This window comes from Oryzias latipes, chromosome 1 (assembly GCF_053564925.1).
Source record: "Oryzias latipes strain Hd-rR chromosome 1, Olatipes_Hd-rR_3.1".
Classification (NCBI taxonomy): Eukaryota; Metazoa; Chordata; class Actinopteri; order Beloniformes; family Adrianichthyidae; genus Oryzias; species Oryzias latipes.
Window position 1 is genome coordinate 37727629 of NC_136237.1, and position 22473 is coordinate 37750101.

Below are 22473 nucleotides of genomic sequence, written 5' to 3' on the forward strand. Positions count from 1 at the left end.
AAACAAAACTAGACAGAGTCTGGAGATCTCCTTCAAACTGAGGGAAAAAAAGAAGAAACCTCAGGGACAGATGCTCTCCCAGGACGGACAGGTGATATGACTGCTAAAGAAAAAATTAGCTTGTCTAACTCTAAAACCAGATGTTTGAATAGTGTAGCAGATGGGCTTTATCCAGTATTAGGCGGCTGGCAGGAAGGGACGAGCGAGATAATTGACTCATAGGAGGGATCTCCAAGGTCCCCAGAATAATATGATGATTGGCCGATTTCAGGCTGCCGATCCAGCCACGCCTTTCCCCCGGGCTGCCGTCCCACTGCCACCGTCCAATCGATAGAAATTGGTGATGATCAGACATCAATCTGGCAACCCGACCACCGTAGATCCTGAATATAAATGGGGAGATGGCGTTGATGTTGCATTGATGCTCTTCATTCAATTAAGACTCCTGCTGTGGTTGGATCGCTTGGACCTTCGTTTCCTTGGCGCTGAGGCTTTGCCCTTGCTGGGTTTCTTGGGAGAGGCTTGCTGTCTAAAAATATGTAAATTTGTAGGTTGAGGAGATTATAATTTGTGCTTGAAATCTGAGTTGCGAATGACCAGTGGTGCAGATTGGCCCGCTTTTTATATACCCTGGGCTAACTGGCAGCAGGCAGCCGGTGACACTTGACATGGACGGGCGCTGTCCAGAGACATTTTCACATCATCCAATCAGAGCCGGCGATCCGGCCCTCTGCTCACCCAGGTGTTGCTTAATTTTATAATGACGTCATGCAGCTGACTGATGGCCACCGTCTACATTCATGACCATGCTAATGATAAAAAAAAGGGGATCTGTTGATTCCTAACATCAAATCTTTACATTTATATCTACTGAAGAAATGCCAATATCACTGTGCCCAGAGATTACACGGACTGAAAATAACCATGTTTTCAAAGTGCACCGGTTGTATTTGGGGGTCGTCTTGTTTTATTTGCAAGTCCCGCAGCCTGTTCTTGTGAAATTGTGCAACCGAGATCACCAGCTGACCTCCTGAGTAAAACGGCTTGATCTGCCGGACATGCTTTACAACTACCAATTCAGAATGACAAATGAACCCATGGTGCATGTCTTTGAATTGAGGAAAACCCAGATAAAATCCTCAGGGCCACAGGGGGAACATCTAAATGCAGAAAGGACCCAGCTATCCAGCAACTTCAAACACACACCCCCATCTGTGTGAGCGCGACGGGCTTTGGTACAAGGGGCAGGCAAAGTCCCAGAGGATTTCTTTATGCTTCAAGTAAAAAAAACAACATGGCCTGGAAGTAGTTTCTGTCAGAGTACAGCACTTAAAGATTTATTAATTACAAGTATATAAACTGGAATGGGAGCTCTTGGTTGGCAAAAAAGCAACATTGATATTCGTCTAGTTTAAAAAAAAAGTCACAGCTTGAGCTTATATTGAGCAGACCTGGTAAGTGAATGTGCCCTAACCATGAAAACCCCATCATGATAAATCAATTCTGCAGCTCTGGACAGTCTGTTTTTGTTTTTCACATGAGAGGTGGAGCGAGAGGGACTCGGAGCGGGGATCAGTTGTCGTATAAATTGACCCTGACATCATGCAACCTAGAGCAGCACGGCTTGTTTCAGTTTGCTGCTCCGACGCCCTTCGAGTTAAACCTCCAGTGCTGAATGTTACGTAGAATCCATGAAACTACATCCCGCATTGGTACAGCTTTCTCCAATGCCAGCATGAGATTCAGTCCTCAGCTGTCAAACCATAGAGGTAGAACGTGAGACGAAAACTACTGTTGGACGAGTTGAGTGTAGCATGGGATTCTGCTCAGCCCAAAAGAATACTTTTTGTTTTTTTGTCGTTTCAAACTGAAGCACAGTGTTAAAGACCTACTTATTATTTGATATTATATCTGCGTTCATTTCTCATTACAGTTGATTCAATGTCTCTTTATCTGGGAATGATGGCATCTATTTGCCCGAGTACTGCATGGCTTGATGAGAAGGTTTTTTCATCTTGCCAAAGAAGCAGGATAACATTCTGCTCGTAGGAGGGCTGGCTGAGCCACGCTGTTCCTTTTCCATATTTATGACTGAGAGGTGTGCAAGGAATTGCTTCCACACCCCCTCCCACTTTATCTGTTCCTCTTTATATGCTGTCATATTTCTGTCCATCCATCTGTCTGTCCTTCCTTTCAACCTCATGGTTGCTGAATATTTTCTCTACATACAAAGTAAATATATGGCATACAGCTTTTTCAGTTTGAAAACTTTATCCTTGTGTTAATATCACAAGTCTTACAAAATAATTTTTTTTCTCTTTTCTTTTGTTCAAAACCCTTTGAAAAAAACACACCACAATGGGGAAAGTTTTAAACTTTTCCCTGGAAACCTTTGCTGTAATTCAATGAATTTTTTTTTTTTATTTGTGCTGGTTTGCTTTAGATTTTTGTGTTTTCTCAAAAGAGACAGCATTTTTTCCATCTTTTTTTGTGTGTGTGCTGTTATGGTTGATCTAATATGTCCTGACAGTGCAGAGTTTCGTTTAAACAAAACAAAAAAATCAAAAAAGTTTTATTTTTAAATGCATCACTTTGACAAACATTAATTTCTACTTGTCATGCTGTCACCTAGTTTTCATTTTTTTATTGTATTATTTTATGTGTATTATTTTATTTTTCTTCATGCACACAAAAACTGTGTGCAAAAGCTCTGAGAATATAAATGTCCTTTTTTTTAAATTTTTTTTTTATGTGTTCTTGAGTTATTTTTGAATCCATTTGCAGGTATTGCTTCATAAAGCTTAAAGTCCCACCCCAGTCATCTTGTCATTGTAAAAGGGTTTCCAGTGGTTTTTTAATTATTTTTGCCATTTTAAGGCAAAATCAAAAACGTATCTTTTTCTAGGACATAGTTTCCGTAGAGTGACAAGAATCCATTAGATATTCATCTGTGATTTGTTGGCGGGACTATTGGTATGAAGTAGCCCCACCCCCTTCCCCTCCCCATTGCTAACAGCCCACTGCAGGGAGATCATGGCACGCTTGGTGTATTTTCTCTTTTCTCAATGGCGTATTTTCATTTACTCCTGATTTACAACAATTAAAATAAAAAGTACCCAGAAATGCTCTTTAAAGCTAGATTTTCTTTACATACGTCATAAATCATCAGAAAAAACGCCACAAGAACATGTTAGAAAACACCCAAAACAAAATTTTCATTGGATTGTGTCTTAGGGAACACACACCAAAGCCAATCATATGTTTGACCATTAAGTTAATAACCAATGAAAAAGGAGGAGAAACAAAATCTGCTTTAGTAATTTTTTAGGGTCACTTTAAGGAATAAAAGTGGTATGAAACAAAAAACACCAATTATTTGTGTAGTCAGAGTTTTATATTTTGAGGTGTTTTCCTTTTTAAGGTATTATTGAAAGCAGAAGCTGATCGATTCTAAGGAACATAGTGAACGAAGGGGCTCAGCAATCAGTGGTCACACAGCCTGCAGAGCAGAGGGTTTCTCAGGAAACCATAATTAGGTCCAATTGAGAGAGGGATAAAGTCACCATCTGCAAAAACCCATATTTTCAGGAAAAACATAATGGCTCCCTTAGGTGTTTTTATTGCAACAGTCTATATACAATATATGTTAATGAATTGCTCTGAGACTATGTTCCTACCAACACAAGCCCCACTGGTCATTTGTTCATGCGGGGAATTAAAACCTATATTCACATTTGAGGAATATCCAATTCCTGGAGGTCTGGCTAGACTCAGTCATGAACAGCATTTCCTTCTCCTCTCAGACCTAATCTTTCCTTCTTTCTGTGTATCTCTCACCTAAACCACCATCTCCTTGTTGTTAGGTTAATTATGATAATATGAGGTGTTTGTCAAAATGGTAAAAAAAAAATGTGGTTGTTAATCAGTGGGTAATATTTTTGAGCTTGACTTAAAAAGACTGCCGTGCACATAGACCAGTGTATCAAAAGATGAGGAACATTTGGAAACGCATTGAAAAAAAAGCTGAAGTTTGTTAAATAAAAGTACATGTACCAATATTAAACTCATATAAATTGTGTGATCTCAATGAGTTTCTTTATTTTAGAGTTCTAAAATAGTTTGTTGTAAAGTTTCTTCTTGCAGGAGTTTTGCATTAATTTCACCAACTGTGAAAATATTGCGTTGTGTCTTGGAGTGAGTGTATGATCTGGGCAAATGGTTTTCTTTCAAGCGCAGTGGCTGACCATGACTGCTGTCACTATCTGCAGACAGTGTGCCAATCCCTAAGAAGTCATGTCTCATGAAATTTAGTGAGGGATAAAAATGAAGGCCAAGTTGGATAATGGGATTATTTTGGCCACAAAAATTGACCAAACTAACTACTGACCAAACAGTGACAGAAAAAGGCAAGTAAAGCTCTAGAATCCAGAACAGGATCAGTGTGAAGCGGGGATGTTGGTGTCTCTGCCTATTTTGTTACCAAAATAGACTCATGAAAGTCTTATTAGTAAGACAGGAAAACACAATATTGGTGTTTTCAAGTCCCACAGGCGCTACCCGCCCCAGCCCTCGTTGCTCCCTTTTGACCTCCCTAGCCGAGTAGCCGCTACACACCCCACACTTTCCCCCTCTGCCACTGCGACCCTGGTCAGAGCTGCATTTGGCAAATTCATTAAAAACTTTTTTTTCTTGTTGACTTTTCTCGCTGTTATGTTATCTTTTTTTTTTTTTTTTGGGTGGGGGGGTGTGGGCTTTGTTTACTTTGCCCAAAAAATTATTTTAAAAAAGTGCTCGGTGTGTGCAAAGAAGTATTGCACTCTACAAACAATCTGGTCCTTGCAGTCCAGGACTGCTGTGTGACATAAATATCTGTGAATTCTTTCCCTGTTTTTTTTTTTTTTTCATTTTAATATCCATACAAGAGTGATCACTGAAATGAGATGACATGAAAGAATGACTCTAGTCTCATGTTACAATGGCTGCTCTCAGTTTTTTTTTTTCTAAATCCTTCTAGTGATGATGAATATGCTGCTTTCACAGTTGTTCAGATGTTACCTTCAAAGGTCTCCACTGCAATCTCCTGTTTTTGTTTGACCCTGTCCTCTGTCGGTGCTTCTCTCCCACCCTCTGACTTCACGACTTCTTTTAACACGTCCATAAATCATCTTATTTGTCCTCTTTTTGTCTCCTACCAGGCATCCACATTTGTACTTGCTGTCGCATCTTTCTCTAAAACGTTTAACTTATCTCGTTGTCTCTAAAATCTCCAAAGTGAGGTGTTCCTCTGTCAATATGTCTTCTAATCCTGCTGTCCTCCTCAGACTGAAATAAAAAATGCATCTTCAGTCCAGTCATCTCCATCTCTGCCTTTCTGTCATTTTTGCAATGCCACTTTCTATGAAATGTCTGTTCTCCCCGCTGAATTGAACATTCTCCCTTTGACTTTTGCTGCAGCTCTTCTGTCAGACTTTTTCCCACCCACTCAAATCCGGCCGGCACTCACCTCTTTACCTTTTTCATGCTTCCAATTGCTCTAAACAGCTGAGCCAAAGTATCTGAACTTCTGCACTTTCTTGATTTCTCCTTCTTGTACCGTCACTGTTTCACTCACTCACCTTTCAGTCAGACGCCCGTTCAATATTACTGTCCCCTTTTTTTCCCTCTAGATTTTTGAGCCTATGTCCACCTCTCTCATTCACCCAGTCCCAGCTCTCAGTACTTATCACAGTGTCATCTGCATATGCTAGAGCTCATTTAGATTCTTACCTACCTTCATCTGTCAGATTCTGTGCCACAGAAAAGGTACATAGACAATCCTTTAATGCATTTTAAACTCCACTGTGCATTAATTCTGTCACCTGTTGTTTTCTGCTTCTCTCATCCATTTATTGCGTCACCAGCTCAGATTTCATGCACATTTTGAGTCCAATACCAGAAGGGAAAATATTTTTTATCATTGTATTGTGTCTGCAGCCAATCTCAGATATGTATAAATAAACATGTACTGAACATTTGATAAACCATTTGGTCTGCTTAGGTGTGAACCAACCTTACAGGTTCTTAGTGGGCTTTTTGTGGCAGCATCACCCATTTTTCCTGCATAAAAGTGTGTTATTCCAATATTAAGCAACATTTATTTTTGATTTATTCATTTTGCAGATTGTGTGTGTTAAAAGTATGTATTTGAGAGACAGCACATGCATGCAGAGACAATACTTAAAAAGCTGACACTAGGATAAGGTCCTGTTCTACCTTAGGCTGTCCTCTTTTATCTGTTTTCCTCTGTGATTTTCCATATTTTCAAAATAAATTACTGTTACTAGATTAGAAAGATATTTCAACTCGTAAAAACAAGTTTATAGACAGAGAAGAAGATCTGTATGATAAGAGGAAGGTGAAAAGGAAAAATAAAATTATACTTTCTAAATGAGTTCCTGATCCTTAAGTCTGATTGTGTTTCTTTAACTGAACTGAAGCTATAAATTCACATACGCATCTCAACAAGTAATATCTGCTTTATCTACATTTTTGTCAGAAAGCTTTCACAACAACTGTTTAAAGACATTTTTACCTTGATGTCCCAGTCCGATCTTCTGGGCAGGACCATTGTCATGAAGCAACCCCGCCCCCCCTTCCCCTCGTCGTTACTGAGAGCTTAGAGAAATGCAATTTTGATCTTAATTTTCTTAATTTATGCGCTCTGTAATTAGAAAAATGCCACTAGATAATGTTTAAAAACATTATCTAGTGATCTAGTGATTTTCATCAGAGTGGGTCTTTAAAAGATTACTATTTTAAGAGGAAATAATTTGAATCTACAAATTTCATTAATTTGTAGATTAACGGAATCTGCAAGTGTCCTTTCAAATTTGACAGTAAAATATTTTCAAGTAGCTACTTTGTTGTTTAGTTTCAAACTTGGAACTTTAAAAGTATTTACAAGATCACTGAATCTTTTCTGTATACCTTGCGTGTGTTTAATTTTTATGTGGGATAACCTTGCAAGTCCACTATCTGTCACTTTCCTAGGCGCCTGCAGTCTGAAGGAAAGCATCCGGTTTCAGAATCTGGACACATCCACACGAACTGGTACAGTGTTTGATATTATCAGTGAAACCTTATCTGTGATCCGAGTTTGCAGTTACAGCAAAGACGCGCACACATACACAGATACTGTGGAAGGTGCAAAACGATACAGCGGTAGAGATTTCCGTCTTGGTGAGATTAGTATTGAGAAAATTAGGTTAAATATACAAAAAAAAGTTCTAGTTTGAGCTGCTTGCAAACAAACATGGAGAAAAAGCAGCAGGGTCCAAAACCTGCTGCTGATTTTTTTCCTGTATGTCACGATGAATCTCTAAAGAACCAACTTCAGCCTGTTCCTTTTAGACATGTAGACTTCCTTTGGCGTGGAAGCAAAGACCATTTTCAAACTCAATTTTTTTTTTTACCAAAATAAAATTTGGACACCATTTTGGAAATGCTATGATGACACCAATTATTCTGACACCTTTTATGCAATCTCCAGAATGAAAGTCATTTTCTTAACAGCAATGGAACAAAAAAAATTTTCTAATCTAAAAAAATCGGTGTAGAACATAACAATAATAATATACATTAAAAATATCAATTTGGAGACATTAATCTGAAATGCAATCTTTGATATATAAACAGAGTGAATGTCCTAGTTCTTTTTTGAAGTTGGTTCATGGTGAGAGGTGGATAGAGAATCTGTCTGGATCAGCAGTTCATATTTTTATGGTTTGAGGAAAAACTCCAAATGTTGAGGGAGCTACTTTGAGGAACAGTTGTGTAAGAGACTTTTCTCTTTTTGCAGTTTTAGTTTTTTCTACCGCAGGAGTCTTGGGAAATTGATTAAGTGTGAAAAGTGTTGTTGTGAGTTTCTGGCCAAGTGTTGTTGTGATGACAAACTACTCAACTTCAACATATCCCTCTTTTTACATTGCAACTCTATTTCCTCCTTTCTCACTCTCAACTTCCAAAACTTGGCTTCATTTTTCTGCAGGAGCCCCTTTACTAGGATTTTATCAGCGATATCTTTATTTTCCTAAGTTTCTCTTCTAGCTGCTCCTATCAGATTTTTTGACACAACATATATATTATTTCTTTTTATAGTTGGCCTTTTTCTGACAGCTGATTTAAGAAATTAAGGTGTTTTCTCCACCAGATATTGACACAGATTATCACTTAACATCATCGTGTATGAAAGTATTACATTATAGACCCTCTCCTATGAAACTTGTCTTTGGTGTTTTAACATGTAGCATTTTTCTGATGTTGGAAGACCTTTATAAAGCAAACTAAGCTTAAATTTTCATTTCTGAGTATTTCTTCAATCAAATTGTTGTGACTTAGTCCCAGACAAAGAAAATGCTGTTTGGAAAAGAGCTTATTTGTGACATAGAAAACATGCTGTGTGGGCCACAAGCTCCAAGCTCAGGGTGGGGAAGAGGGGCGGGGTGTCTCTACGCCAACAGTCCCACTACAACTTAGAGGCAGATTTCTAATCAACCACTCTGCAGAAACTATGTCTTTGTATTTATTTTTTAAATTTTGGTAATAAAAGGCATAATGCTAATTAAAAGACAACTGGCGGTAAAATAGTAAAAGAAGAATCAGAGCGGAATATTAAGGACTATTTAAGTTGTACCGAATGGAACTTAACAAAAAAAATATTTTTTTATTATAATATCTGTTATAAACATTACATGTTATTCAGTACTAGTGAAGTTCAGCATTAGGGGACTTTTTGTAAATTTAAATTCATGCAAAATATAATAAATAGCATCCTGACCTGTCAAAAACATCATTTTCAATCAAGTGACTAGGCTAAAGCTATTTGGGTTGATGTAAGTTAATACTGAGTAACTAGTTTTCGGTATAGAACATTAACACTAGAACGCCCAGGATTTTTCACTCCCCCTGCAGCGTCCAGAGCACTGCCAAATGGCTGGGTGGCTCGAAATGACTAATTCAACAGCCTTCAATTAGCCACCTTTCATTTGTAAATGCAGCACCAACTACCTGATCATCTGGATGAAGACATGTCCTAACTAACCACATTCTTTACTCAGATCAGGGTGGGGGAGGTTTTTCTGCTTCAAAAGAGCCTCCAAGCTCTGACAAACTTTGACTCCCAGTTTGTCAACTGAAAAACCAAGATGCCTTATTTTTACTACCTTGATCAGACATTGAAAATTATCCTGGAGCAAGTCAACCCATTTGATTCTGAGGGAGAAGAGATAGTCCTTTAGCTGGACTCAGACTGATATTTCTTTTGATAAGATTTCATGAACATCTTGTTCTCATTTGCTGATTCTAGCAGTTGTCTATCCATTTATTTTCTGTGCCTGCTCATCCTTGTCAGGATCACAGGGGTCTGCTGGAGCACATCCCAGCTAGTCACAAGCAACTGGGGAGGGGTACACCCTGGAAGGGTCACCAGTCCATTGCAGGGCCACATGGATAAATAACCAGGCACACTCACATACACACGTAGGAGAAATTTAGTCATTTAATTTAACCACATGTTTCTTGGACTGGGCAGGCAAAGGAGGCCTATTTGACATGTTTTGGAATTTATAGTTTCAAATAGAATTCAACAAAAAAAATTAAAATAGAAAGGGGAAACAACATATATCTTTACATTGCTGAAGGTTTTCATTGCTCAGATCTCAGAAATCAGATCACAGATGAGGAGATTTCACTGCCTCTCCATCACAGCACAATTGAATGTTACACTGCTGAGGAAGAGCCTACTGCTTTGGTCAGAAGTACGGTGTCGACTCGCTTACAGAGTTTCCTGTGTTTCCTCACTCTGAACATGCTTCAGACTATTCGGGACTGTGTTGTTCAGCATGAACGTCAGACAGAAGATGACAGCTGGTTCATGGCCCTCCCTGAACTAATGGGATTCATTGCCATCCTCCTTGTGAGGGGGGGATAAAACTTCCATCCATGCAAAACGCAAGATGCAAGATGGTTGGCGAAAATGGGAAATCCACTGATCTAAAAAAAACTATGGTCAGAAACCACTTCAAAGACATCATGCAGCATTTACACTTTGATGTCAAGGGCACGCGCATGGAACAAGTTGGAACTGACAGGTTTCCTGCAATCTCCAATGTTTGTGGGTTTGTTGTTGCCAACTGCAACCAATTTTCAACCCAGTCAAAATTCATTGGGAGCTTCCAGAATCAGTAAAAAACCTTCCACAGGTACATGCGGGAGCTGAGAAGGCGAAAAAGGAATACTTTGTTTGGTGACAAGCTCCCATACCTGGCAAAGGGAAACGGGCAATATGCCAGGTGAATAGTTAGTACAAGAACAATAATGCCAGAGTTCGCTTTGTTGATTGCTACAAGTATACCATGTGTGGCAAATGCAGAAAGGAGATTTTGGGGCAGTACCAAGTATGCCCAGACAAGTAGTGGGTTGAAGATATGACTTTGACCACATGATTTCTTTGCTTGAACATTTCAGTATTATGTCAGTAAAGAAGTGTCTGTTGTGCATGAACGATAAATCTCAGCCAAAAAAGAAAAACCAAACTGTGTTGACCTCTTACTAGAAGTGACAGAGGTGAGGGGAAATAGTGAAAACTTGCACAGCCACTTGGCTTGTCCTTTTTGCATGCCAAAAGAACAACCTAATGGCTGTGCTGTTCATGTGCAAACTATGTTGAAGGCTGCTCTTTGGGCATGTAAATTTTAACTAATCCAGCCACTTGGCTGTCCCTTGGACATTGTAGGTAGAAAAGCCAAATGGCTGCCCTACGGACGTTCTAGTGTTAAAAAGCCCGGCCTGTGTTCAAATTTTCACCGGTCTGCAGGCCCCCTTCAGAAAATCCGTAACATGCTGCCCCCCGCTGCAGGTTATTGATTTTAAAAACCTGTTTGTAAAAATTATTTAATGTTTTTACCTAAATTATGTTTTAAGATGTTTGGCAACAGTCGTGCTTCTGTGACAGTTTATAGCTAATTTCTAAAATGTCAACTGTAAATAAAAAGATAATGTTGACAGTGAGGGTCAAGGCTTCCAGGAAAAGTGGAAATTGGCATAGTTTTTAGTGAAATATGAAAAAACTATGTCTGCCTAATATGCCATGAGACTGTGGGTGTGTTCAAGGAGCTCAATGTCAAGAGGGAGATGAGACATGCTATGTACGAGAAGCTAACTGGGAATGAACGTGAAATATGGAAAAAATGACAGTGATTAAAAAATAAATTTTAAATGCATCTATTGTCCATGTGAAAGGTCAATTTTCCAAAAGTTTGGACACCCTTGATATAAACCGTTTCTAGAAATCATTAAAATCATTCAGGAATCCAGGTATTGGAGAAACTTTTGATAAAACAATTAAACTTTTTTGTTTGTTTTTACAGCCTTAGAATAAAAATGTAACAACTTTAATGGCATCACAGCTATTACTGTAGACCAGGTCAGCATTGAATGCGTGTTTTATATGTAGAAAGTGTCTCTGTCTTATCCTAATATGCAAATAAACTAGCAGGTAATTTCAACTAAATAAATAAAACTCATTGATTAATTGACCTATTTAGTTTGCATATCGGCACAAAAAAACACAGAAAAACATCTGCATGTGTCGTATATTTTTCTGTTTTCTACTGGGGCCAACTACCATCCTTTTAGACGCTTTTAGGAAGAAGTGAGATGTACTCGTGAAAAACTAGTCATAGCAAAAGAGGCGTGTGTTCCCTCCTCTGCTGGGTAGGGACAGAAATACATGTCTGCGGCAGATTTGTGACTCATTTAATGTGGCGAGGGAGAGTCTGTTGGCTCCCTATTTTTGCTGAAATCCCACCTGACAGTCTCATTAGAATAGTTTAATGAGTATCACATCCTGGGATACACCTGCACTAAATTAGCAGAGAGTGAAAATCAGATTTACATTTTTATCATTCAATGTAATGAATGTGTTCACTTATGGTACAATAAAGGTGATGCATTTCCAGGGTGGGGGGATTGATCCTGTTGGTGACAGTTGTAACAATAATTTAAAAAGCCTGGTGCCTTTTGACAAATGAATAAATGAGCGACACCTTTATCTAAACCTCTATATTTAGACTGTCCCACTTACTTTTCCTCAAATGGTTTCAGTCTCCCTAAACTTGACATGGCAGCAGATTAACTTGTCATAGTATTAGGGCTAGGCATCCCTGCCAATTTTTCGGAATCAATTAAATTCGGACTTTCAAGGTCATGATTCCATTTTTGAGGTTGTAGTTTAACTAAGCCTTTTTGAAATGCTAAATCTATTTTTGCTCGGTTGTGAAAATCGTTTTCATGTTTAATTTTTTATCCTGAAACTGGACTGGAGCTTCCATTGCCAGCTATTAATGGTTATTTTAAAACCAAACAGCCTTCTGTGCTGCAAAGATTGATCATCGGTGCGGAAGGCCACAGTAAAAGGATCAACAGAAATAAAGCAACAAAAAAAAAGATGCACACCTGGACATTTTCCATTTCAATGTAATTACATGACCACAAAGTCCGATATCTGTGAGGAATGTTCCAGATCTGAGGTGTCAAAAGAAATTTAACAATCTGTCATTTGTGCTTCCATCTATCCGGGCGTAATATGCACACAAATCAAGATGAGCAAAAAACTCAATTTGGATAATTAATCTTTGTGGGGGAAAAATAACTTTTGAGACTTATTACAAACAAGCTGGAATTAGAAGTTAAGATAATTCCAACTGTGCTTTTTACTGCTTAATTTTCATCTAATCTGTTTCTCCTTCCTAACAAACAATCGTGAAAAATAACGGGGTGCTCTTGTTATGCCTCAATGAGCTAAAGGGCTTAAACACTGCTGCTGCTGATAACCCCCAGTTCAAGCTGACATCACACTTGAGGGCCAAATGTTTTCTACTTAAGGAGCCATGCCACAATGTGCTAGAGGGTGTGTGATTCCACCTCATCATGTCCAAACTCTAACACTGCTCGCACTGCTGATCATTTCAGGAATAATTTGGCAATTTCAACAGTTAACATAAAAACTATAACAATCCTATTGTCAGCACCAGAATTCACTCTGGAGTATAAGCTGCAGATGCCAAAATGAGAAAATTATCATATCAAATCAAATCAAACTTTATTTTATGGCACTTTTTCCATTAAAACATAACACAAAATGTGTCTATGAAGACTCTCATTCATCCAGGTTGGTTCCATTGTAGTAGGTTTAGGGGATGTCATCTGGACTTGGTTTTACAGTTGGAAGACGTTTCACCTCTTATCCAAGAGGCTTTGTCAATTCTGAAATTGCTGGTCTAAGAGCTGGTATATATGCGCTCATGGGGGAGGAGTCAGACCTGAAACTGGAGGTGTTGTCCACTTAGCCTATGTGGTTTCGGGTCGTTAATAGTCCCTTGTCCTCAGCTGGGGGTTGGGGAGTCAGTGACTCCCTCTCCAAATTGGTCGTCTCTTTCAGCGGTTAACGACTCAGGTGGAACTGGTTTGGTTTGTTTAGGTTTCAAAACACTGCCGTAGATGGATGGAAGAATAAACCTGAGACCACCATTCTTATTAAGAGAATGTTTATCCTTCTTGACAAAGATGGCTTCTTTCACTCCTCGCTCAAACCATCCTTTCTCTCTGGCTAGAATTCGGACTTCACTGTCCTCGAAAGAGTGGTTTGTGGCCTTCAGGTGGAGATGTACTGCAGACTCAGGTCCACTTGGGTTGGCTCTGCGATGTTGGTAAAGCCGCTTGTGTAGCGGTTGTTTGGTTTCTCCTATATACTGTTCATTGCAGTTCTCTTTGCAGTGGATAGAGTACACAACATTACTCTGTTTGTAGCTGGGAATTTTGTCCTTTGGATGAACCAGTTTCTGTCTGAGGGTATTGACTGGTTTGAGATGAACTGGGATGTTATGTTGTTTGAAAATCCTTTTAAGTTTTTCAGACAGCCCTGAGATATATGGAATTGAAATACTGTTCCGTTTCGGCTCTTGTTCCTCCTTGTCTTGTTTTCCTGTATGTTGGGATCTGGTGAAAGCCCACTTGGGATATCCACAGGTTCGGAGGGCTTGGTGGATATGTTGCTCTTCCTTCTTCTTTCCGTCAGAGCTTGTGGGGACCTCCTGGGCTCTGTGTTGTAATGTCCTGATGACGCCTAGTTTGTGCTGTAAAGGGTGGTTTGAGTCAAATAACAGGTACTGATCTGTGTGAGTAGGCTTTCTGTACACTTCAACCTGGAGCTGTCTGTCCTCTCCAATGATCACAGCACAGTCTAGAAAGGCTAGGGTGTTGTCCTTTGTGTCTTCCCTGGTGAACTTGATGTTCTTGTCTACTGCGTTGATATGATCTGTGAAAGTCTCCACTTCCTGGCTTTTGATCTTGACCCAAGTGTCGTCCACGTATCTGAACCAGTGGCTTGGAGTTGTACCTGGGAAGGAGTCCAGGGCTCTTCTCTCAACTTCTTCCATGTACAAATTGGCCACAATGGGTGAGATTGGAGAGCCCATAGCACAGCCGTGTCTCTGCCTGTAGAAGTTTCCCCTGAATTGGAAGTATGTGGAGTTGAGGCACACTTCCAGCAGTTCGCAGATGTGGTCTGGTGTCAGATTTATTCTGTCTTGTAGCTGAGAATCCTTTAGTAATCTCTTCCTCACTGAAATCACTGCCTCCGTGGTGGGAATGCAGGTGAAGAGGGAAGTTACGCCGTAAGACACCATCGTCTCGTCAGAATCTAGCTGAAGATGTTTGACTTTGTTTGCAAAATCTTGTGAATTCCTAACATGATGCTCTGTGTTGCCAACTAGAGGGGCCAAAATAGTAGCCAGGTGTTTAGCCATGTTGTAAGTTATTGAGTCAATGCTGCTGACAATGGGTCTCAGTGGTATTCCTTCCTTGTGGATTTTTGGGACGCCATAAATGCATGGAGTGGTATTACCCGGGTACAGTCTGTAATAAAGAGGCTTGTCGATGACTTGATCTCTCTCCAGTCTTTGTAGGCAGTCTATAACCTTTTTTTGTAGCCGCTGGTTGGGTCTCTTCTAAGTGCTTCATATGTGGTGGTGTCGCTGAGTAGGTTGGTAACTTTGGCTTCATAGTCCACCGCATTCAGGATCACAGTGCATCTCCCTTTATCCGCTGGTAAAATGTTGATACTGTGTTCCTTCTTCAGGGCTGTCAAGGCTTTTCTTTCATCTGAGGAAAGATTGGAAGGTGGTGGTTTGGCACTGGACAGTGCCGCCGAAATTTTTAGTCGTAATTCTTCAGCTTGAGATCCAGTCAGATTGTTCCTTTTTATGGCCGTTTCTGTAGCTGTGATGAGGTCTACCACGGGGATATGATTTGGTGTAACCCAGAAATTCAGCCCCTTGGATAATACCTCTTTCTCTGTTTGGGTCAGCTCACGGTCGGAAATATTCTTAATCCACCTCTCTCTATCAATCCCTGCCTTAGTGTGGTTTCCTCTATTCTCCCTGTTGAGCCTGTCCTTAAGGATCTGTTGTTGGTTTGTGAGAATCTGAAATTTCTTGATTTGCCGTAGCTTGCTTTTGTGGTGTTGTGCCAGTTGTGCTGTCCGGGTGAAGCCGACAATCTTCTCAAGAACTTCTTCAGTAACAGTTGTGGCCAAGTTGTCCTGTAGATTCTTCATTTTACCTTCCACTTTTACCTTCACTGGTTCAGATACGTGGACGACACTTGGGTCAAGATCAAAAGCCAGGAAGTGGAGACTTTCACAGATCATATCAACGCAGTAGACAAGAACATCAAGTTCACCAGGGAAGACACAAAGGACAACACCCTAGCCTTTCTAGACTGTGCTGTGATCATTGGAGAGGACAGACAGCTCCAGGTTGAAGTGTACAGAAAGCCTACTCACACAGATCAGTACCTGTTATTTGACTCAAACCACCCTTTACAGCACAAACTAGGCGTCATCAGGACATTACAACACAGAACCCAGGAGGTCCCCACAAGCTCTGACGGAAAGAAGAAGGAAGAGCAACATATCCACCCAGCCCTCCGAACCTGTGGATATCCCAAGTGGGCTTTCACCAGATCCCAACATACAGGAAAACAAGACAAGAAGGAACAAGAGCCGAAACGGAACAGTATTTCAATTCCATATATCTCAGGCCTGTCTGAAAAACTTAAAAGGATTTTCAAACAACATAACATCCCAGTTCATCTCAAACCAGTCAATACCCTCAGACAGAAACTGGTTCATCCAAAGGACAAAATTCCCAGCTACAAACAGAGTAATGTTGTGTACTCTATCCACTGCAAAGAGAACTGCAATGAACAGTATATAGGAGAAACCAAACAACCGCTACACAAGCGGCTTTACCAACATCGCAGAGCCAACCCAAGTGGACCTGAGTCTGCAGTACACCTCCACCTGAAGACCACAAACCACTCTTTCGAGGACAGTGAAGTCCGAATTCTAGCCAGAGAGAAAGGATGGTTTGAGCGAGGAGTGAAAGAAGCCATCTTTGTCAAGAAGGATAAACATTCTCTTAATAAGAATGGTGGTCTCAGGTTTATTCTTCCATCCATCTACGGCAGTGTTTTGAAACCTAAACAAACCAAACCAGTTCCACCTGAGTCGTTAACCGCTGAAAGAGACGACCAATTTGGAGAGGGAGTCACTAACTCCCCAACCCCCAGCTGAGGACAAAGGACTATTAACGACCCAAAACCACATAGGCTAAGTGGACAACACCTCCAGTTTCAGGTCTGACTCCTCCCCCATGAGCGCATATATACCAGCTCTTAGACCAGCAATTTCAGAATTGACAAAGCCTCTTGGATAAGAGGTGAAACGTCTTCCAACTTTAAAACCAAGTCCAGATGACATCCCCTAAACCTACTACAATAACACAAAATGCTCTACATTACAAAAACTTGGACTCACACATTAACACTCATTCATGGCTTCTCACTAAAAAAGTTTAAAAAAAAAGAAAAACTGAACATACCATTTTGCTGCCTTGATAAACCAATAAATGGGTCTAAATTTTACTTTCTTATTTTCCTTTTTCACACAATAAGGAAAACACTTGGATAGCTAATAAATCTTAAACTTTGAAGTTGTTTCTCTGGCAATTTTTTTTTCATGGAAATCAAAACAAATAAAAGACAAATAAGTTTTCTAATTGGAGTCAAATGATGAAGTATGAAAAGGAAATAGAATAAATAAATAGAGGAACTCACAACAAACATTAGGACAGAAGGGGCTGTTGGAGCCTCCAAATAATTAAGCATGATCATTCAGTGTGCTCAAAATGAGCACACACTGAATTATGTGGTGGTTCCAGGTGGAAGGTTTGCACCACACAGTTGTGTTTCCATGGTAATAGTCATCCTACTCATTTGGCTTTTCATGCAATGATGGTCCGACTGGATATGAGCGTGCTTGTGTGTTTTTTGGGTGGGGGTGATTTAAGGTGAAGACAATGAAATACCTTAAAAATTTCATTTGAGGTTATTGAATATGATATCAGATTGTGTACTTAATAAAGTTAGGGACCAAAATCAGTTGGCCAGTGAAGAAAGGGATGAAGACTACAGTAAAATTCTGTAGATTTTAGTTTTTCATTGACTTTATTTCAGGCTTTTTTACGGCTCTTAAATCTAAAATAATATGGATTATAACTTCTGATCTCCACGGGAAACAAAACGTAAACACATTTTTTTAACTTAATCTTTACAAATTAAAGTGTGCAAAGTCACCTGTGTTCAGCGCCCTGATTTTTAATTACAATATATTGTAAACCCACATTTTACAAGAGGCTTTTTCTAAGTTTTAAGAATTTGCATTATGTGACTTTATCATTATTTTATCACACAGGGTGAAGCCACTTTGCCTGTACGTGCACATTTAAGAGCTGATCTTTCTTTCAGCTGCACACTCATTTAGTTTCTACAATAAGAAATGGGGACATGCCACATGTGGAGGAGGTGGGGATTAAACTGCCGACCTTCCGTTTAGCAGCCGACCCCCGCTAACCACCACGTCATATCTGCCCTCCTGATAATTAGACCCTCTGTGTTTTCTTGTAATTGCTTACCTTCTTTCTGTTTTTTATGGAGCAGATTCACTGCTCCACACTATTCATCTCGCAGAAAGACATGATTCATCAGGAAATGTTACACTGCTGCTTTCTAGACTGCTAACAGATTGAATGATGTTTCACGGCTCACTAATGTTAGTCTGCTCAGGGTGAGTCATCTGTTTCCTGCCCCTGGCAAATAATCGTTGTTATTTCTTGGTGGTTAGAGTGCGATTTCCCTTTGATTTGATGTGTGATAAATGAGCAGGCACTCTTCCTTTTCTTCTCATGTTTTTATTCAAAGGTATATTTGCATTAATTGGTCATTTTGAACTTGTGGGCATTTTCTCTGGTGGCTTGGAGATTCCATCAGAGTCTTAAACTTGGCAATGGGGGTATGATCCAACGCAGAGGCAAAAGCAATACTGAGGTCGGTGATCTTGGGCAATAAAGGACAGTTTATAGTCACTATAGTCACTATCCCACCTCACACTGAAGCATTTCTATAGTTTTAGTTATGTGTAGTTTAGTTTATTTTTCCACAATGTGTCAAAAGTAACAAATCCCCTCACAATACAAAATGTGGAGAAAATGGACATCCCTGAAGCAGCTGTATAGTAAATGATATTTGCCAATCTCATGATTTAAAGACTTACTCCAATGAACATAGTGTTTTATGTGTTCTTAAAATGTTCTTTCTGATGATGGAGGACATAAATAAAAGAATATGCCTAAAATTGCATTTCTGGGTATTTCTTTATTCATTGTAAATCAGGGGAAAACGAAAAAAGCTTGTAGTTACTACGTTCAAAATACACCAAGCTGCCTGGGGGTGTGTGAGGCTGTAAGCTAGCAGGGGAGCATGTGAACAGAGAGCTCTCAACAATGAGGAGGGGCTGCTCCGCCTCAACCCATGCTTCAAGAGCAAGTTTTGGATGACCTACTGTCGCTCTGGAAAAGCTAGAAAACGACACAAGTTTTCTGATTTTGGCTAAAAACAACAGAATCATAATTAAAAGACCACTGGGAAACACTTTTACAATAGATCAAAAGATCGAAGTGGGACTTTAACAAGACTTGACCAAAACATCTCCTTTCTCTTTTCTTCTCCATAATAATTTCTCCTGTAATTATTTGTTTTCATCTCAACAAAAGCAACGGTTTGACACAAACTGAGCCGGGCTTAAACGCCGAAATAAATTCATTATTGTGGGCCAACATCAGCATCTCTCCAAGTTTTCTAAGAAAAGAAGTGTAATTTGCAGGCAAATCTGCTCATGGTTTACAAATATGCAGAAGTTGGTGCCAGAATTAAGCAAATTTGTGTACATAGCAAGAAAAAAAAACATTTAACAAAGTGGAGTTGCAGAATTATGTTCATTTTCAAAAAAATGTCAAATGGAATAGTGATGTTCTCAAATTGATGATAAACACAGACACTTTGAAGAAATGCTGTGCTTGTGGGAAAACCAATTAGAGAAAGTATCAGTTCAAGCTTCACCAGGCAAGGGCGCATTATAGTTTGGCAACCCGCATCATTATAGAGTTTGGCAAAACTGTTCCTACTGCTTTCGCAAATCAGTGCCTCAAGCCAGAGACAAAATAATCTTTTTGAAGAAAAAGGCATTACCGTACTTAAATTTGTTTTCTCCTAAGACACTGAGACTTCTGTACTTTGTACTAAAAAGTAACCCTGATTTCCTTTTTGGGCAAATTGTCAACGTAGGTTTTCTGAAATCAAAAGGCTCAGTGCCAGTCATCAAAGTAGCCAACTCAGAGTGTAATGATGCTGTAATGATGCTGCGACATCCCAGAGTTTGACAACATGCTTTGGTTGTGTTGGTGATCACAATATGTGTTGCAATCAGTTAAACGCCATTTACTGCTAACTCCTAACACCATTTAAAGACATTTTAATTCAAGGGCCCATATCATGCTTTTCTTAAGCCTTTCAGAGTAAACTATATCAATATATATCATAATATATTACCTTTGGCACAACAGAGAACAACTTTTTAATGAAATATAAGTTGTTTTCACAAGGTCATTTCCTACCTGGAAGTAAGACAACTCGATCTCTGAGGCTCTGCCTTTCTCTCCTAGTGGTTACCACCCATTTCATGATGTCAATTTAGAGCCGGCTTCGGCAGCATGTCTGCATTTCGCCCACGAAAACAAACAACATCTGAATTTTTGTAAAGATGGATGTGCATGTTGTGCACAGAAAAGGAAAGCGTTTAGCCGATCACTGCTAGCATGTGGGTGTTTGTGTTAGCCTGGGGGCGGGGCTGGCAGCGCCGGCTCTTCCCCACTTTGTGATGTCACAATGTGAGAACCCACTTGTTTTTGTGGATTGGGAGGGGCTGGTGCACAGGTCTTTTACAGGAATGCTCAGAAAAGCGTGAATGCAAGAGCACTAACCACTGCGCCACCGTGCACCCCCTCTATAGGCCATTTAATAGAATTGTAATCTGGCTGAGGCTTGCCTTGAACTATTTTCAAACTTTAGCTGCAGATTCTTTTTTTTAACCCAATGCCACAAACTTTCTCTAAATTCAGCGAAGTTTGACACCATCCCATTCAAAGTCAGTGGTATATTACAGAGCTCTGCAATCTGAGAGCGAAGTACTTTGAAAGAAACCTTTTTTTAGTATGAGGAGCTAGTGAAGCAAGGCCAAATGTCTTGACTGATTTTGTAAATTTACTCTTATATTTGTTTCCCACTTCGCTTTTCTCTAGAGTATTTCCATGGACAAGACATTTAACTCATCTACGCAAGTCCAACTGGATTCATAAAAATAGCAGCTCTGCCATGAATCCACTAACACAAGCAGTTAAAGTATTAATGGTGTTCAACCTCGGAAAGACATCTTGGTGTGCCCACATCAACCCATGTGGAACAATTGCTATGCATGCACCCTAAATATTACAAAAAGTATTCACAAGACTGTTATACTACATTAAATTATGCTGTAAACAACCTCAAAAAGGGTCAAATGTTTGTCACTGTGCCCAGCTGTTTTATGATGTATTAGTAATAATGTGCAAAGAAAAAAAACAATGTGGAGCAGAGTTAAGGGAGAAAGAAGGAGTACTGCTACTGCAGTGTGGGCGGACTGTAAGGTGATGCAGGTGTTATATTCCATATCAAAGACTTTGAGATGTGACAGGGTGACATGTCTCATTATCACTGCAACAGTGCCAACCAAATGCTCTCAGGAACTTCATCTCTGCCACAGACTCTCAGAAGCTCATAGAGGCCAGACTTCTGATTTCTCTATTTTCATTTATTTCTCTGCTTCCTTGCACACAAAATGTTAAAATTCATTATTTACTAAAGATAGGCATAAATAAAAAAAGTCAATGGGTAGCTTAAAGTAACCCCTGCTTTTTGCAAAATTACTGCAGAACAGCTGTTGGTGTTAAACATAAGAGTAAATTTGTTTTTTTTCTTTTAAACCAGCTGTTTATACTCACTCATTATCCACTTGCTTACAATAAAATGGATTACATATTTATTTAATAAATACATTTATTTCTTAAACTTTGAAAATTAATTTGAAAAAAAACTATAACTTTTGTTAAATTATTATTTACAGCTATAAAAATGTGAATATTGAAACATTCTACATTTGTGAAATGAAAAAGTATATTTTTTAATTATTATCAATATTCTTAAAGGGTGATAATCATGTTTTGATCATTGTCTCTACTAAACTCACACCCCAAGCATAGAGTTACATGAAATTGGATGATTTATGTCCATCTTCAGTATTTTGTGGTTTCTGGCTGTAATCAGACTGCCAACACATTTTCTGACTCATTGTTATTTGTCATCAGTGCAAAAATTTAGTTAATCGGACACCAAGTTGTGAGAGTAATAAATCAATGACTCATTTTCTCATGAGCACAGTTCATGCCCCACCTGGAATGTGCCAACGTACCCTTGGGGTTACACACACACAGCCCTGATTGGAAAATGCTGAGTGGCGTAATAATTATCTCTCTGTTAACATTTGGTCAATTTTATGGCTCATTTAAAGCAAAGCCTTTGATCAATGTCCAACCTGTTGAAAGATTGTATGTTTTAGTGATTGACTAAAATTTTGCGGGAAGTGTGCCATTATTTTTGTGATCTACAACACCTTCCCCTAACACGATGGTCCTGTTACATTTTAGTTCAATAAAACTACTGGAACTGCAGCAGCATATTGAATATGAAAATATTCCCTTGACACATGCTAATTTTCTTGTGCATAGACTGTAGGACTTGGGTACTTTTTGCATCTGATGATAAACCACGGGTGTGCTCCCTGGCTTTCATTAAAGAGGCGACCTCTTTGTCAGAATGGTGGTTATGGCATAAATAGTTGTTTATTCATTGCCATCAAGTACCTTCCATTGATGTGAATTAGTGTGT

General features: G+C 39.4%; 1 protein-coding gene across 13 annotated transcripts in view; it reads left to right on the forward strand.

The window, feature by feature from the left end:
* tenm3 (teneurin transmembrane protein 3) overlaps window positions 1–22473 on the forward strand; it is a 709086-nt gene that overhangs the window by 403173 nt on the left and 283440 nt on the right. For 2 of the 13 annotated variants that reach the window (XM_078946824.1, XM_078946838.1), the window contains one exon: window positions 7030–7089. The exons of the other annotated variants lie outside the window; for them this stretch is intronic. The gene's annotated coding sequence lies outside the window, so the exon portion shown is untranslated. The remainder of the gene's footprint in view (window positions 1–7029; window positions 7090–22473) is intronic. 13 annotated transcript variants of the gene reach the window in all.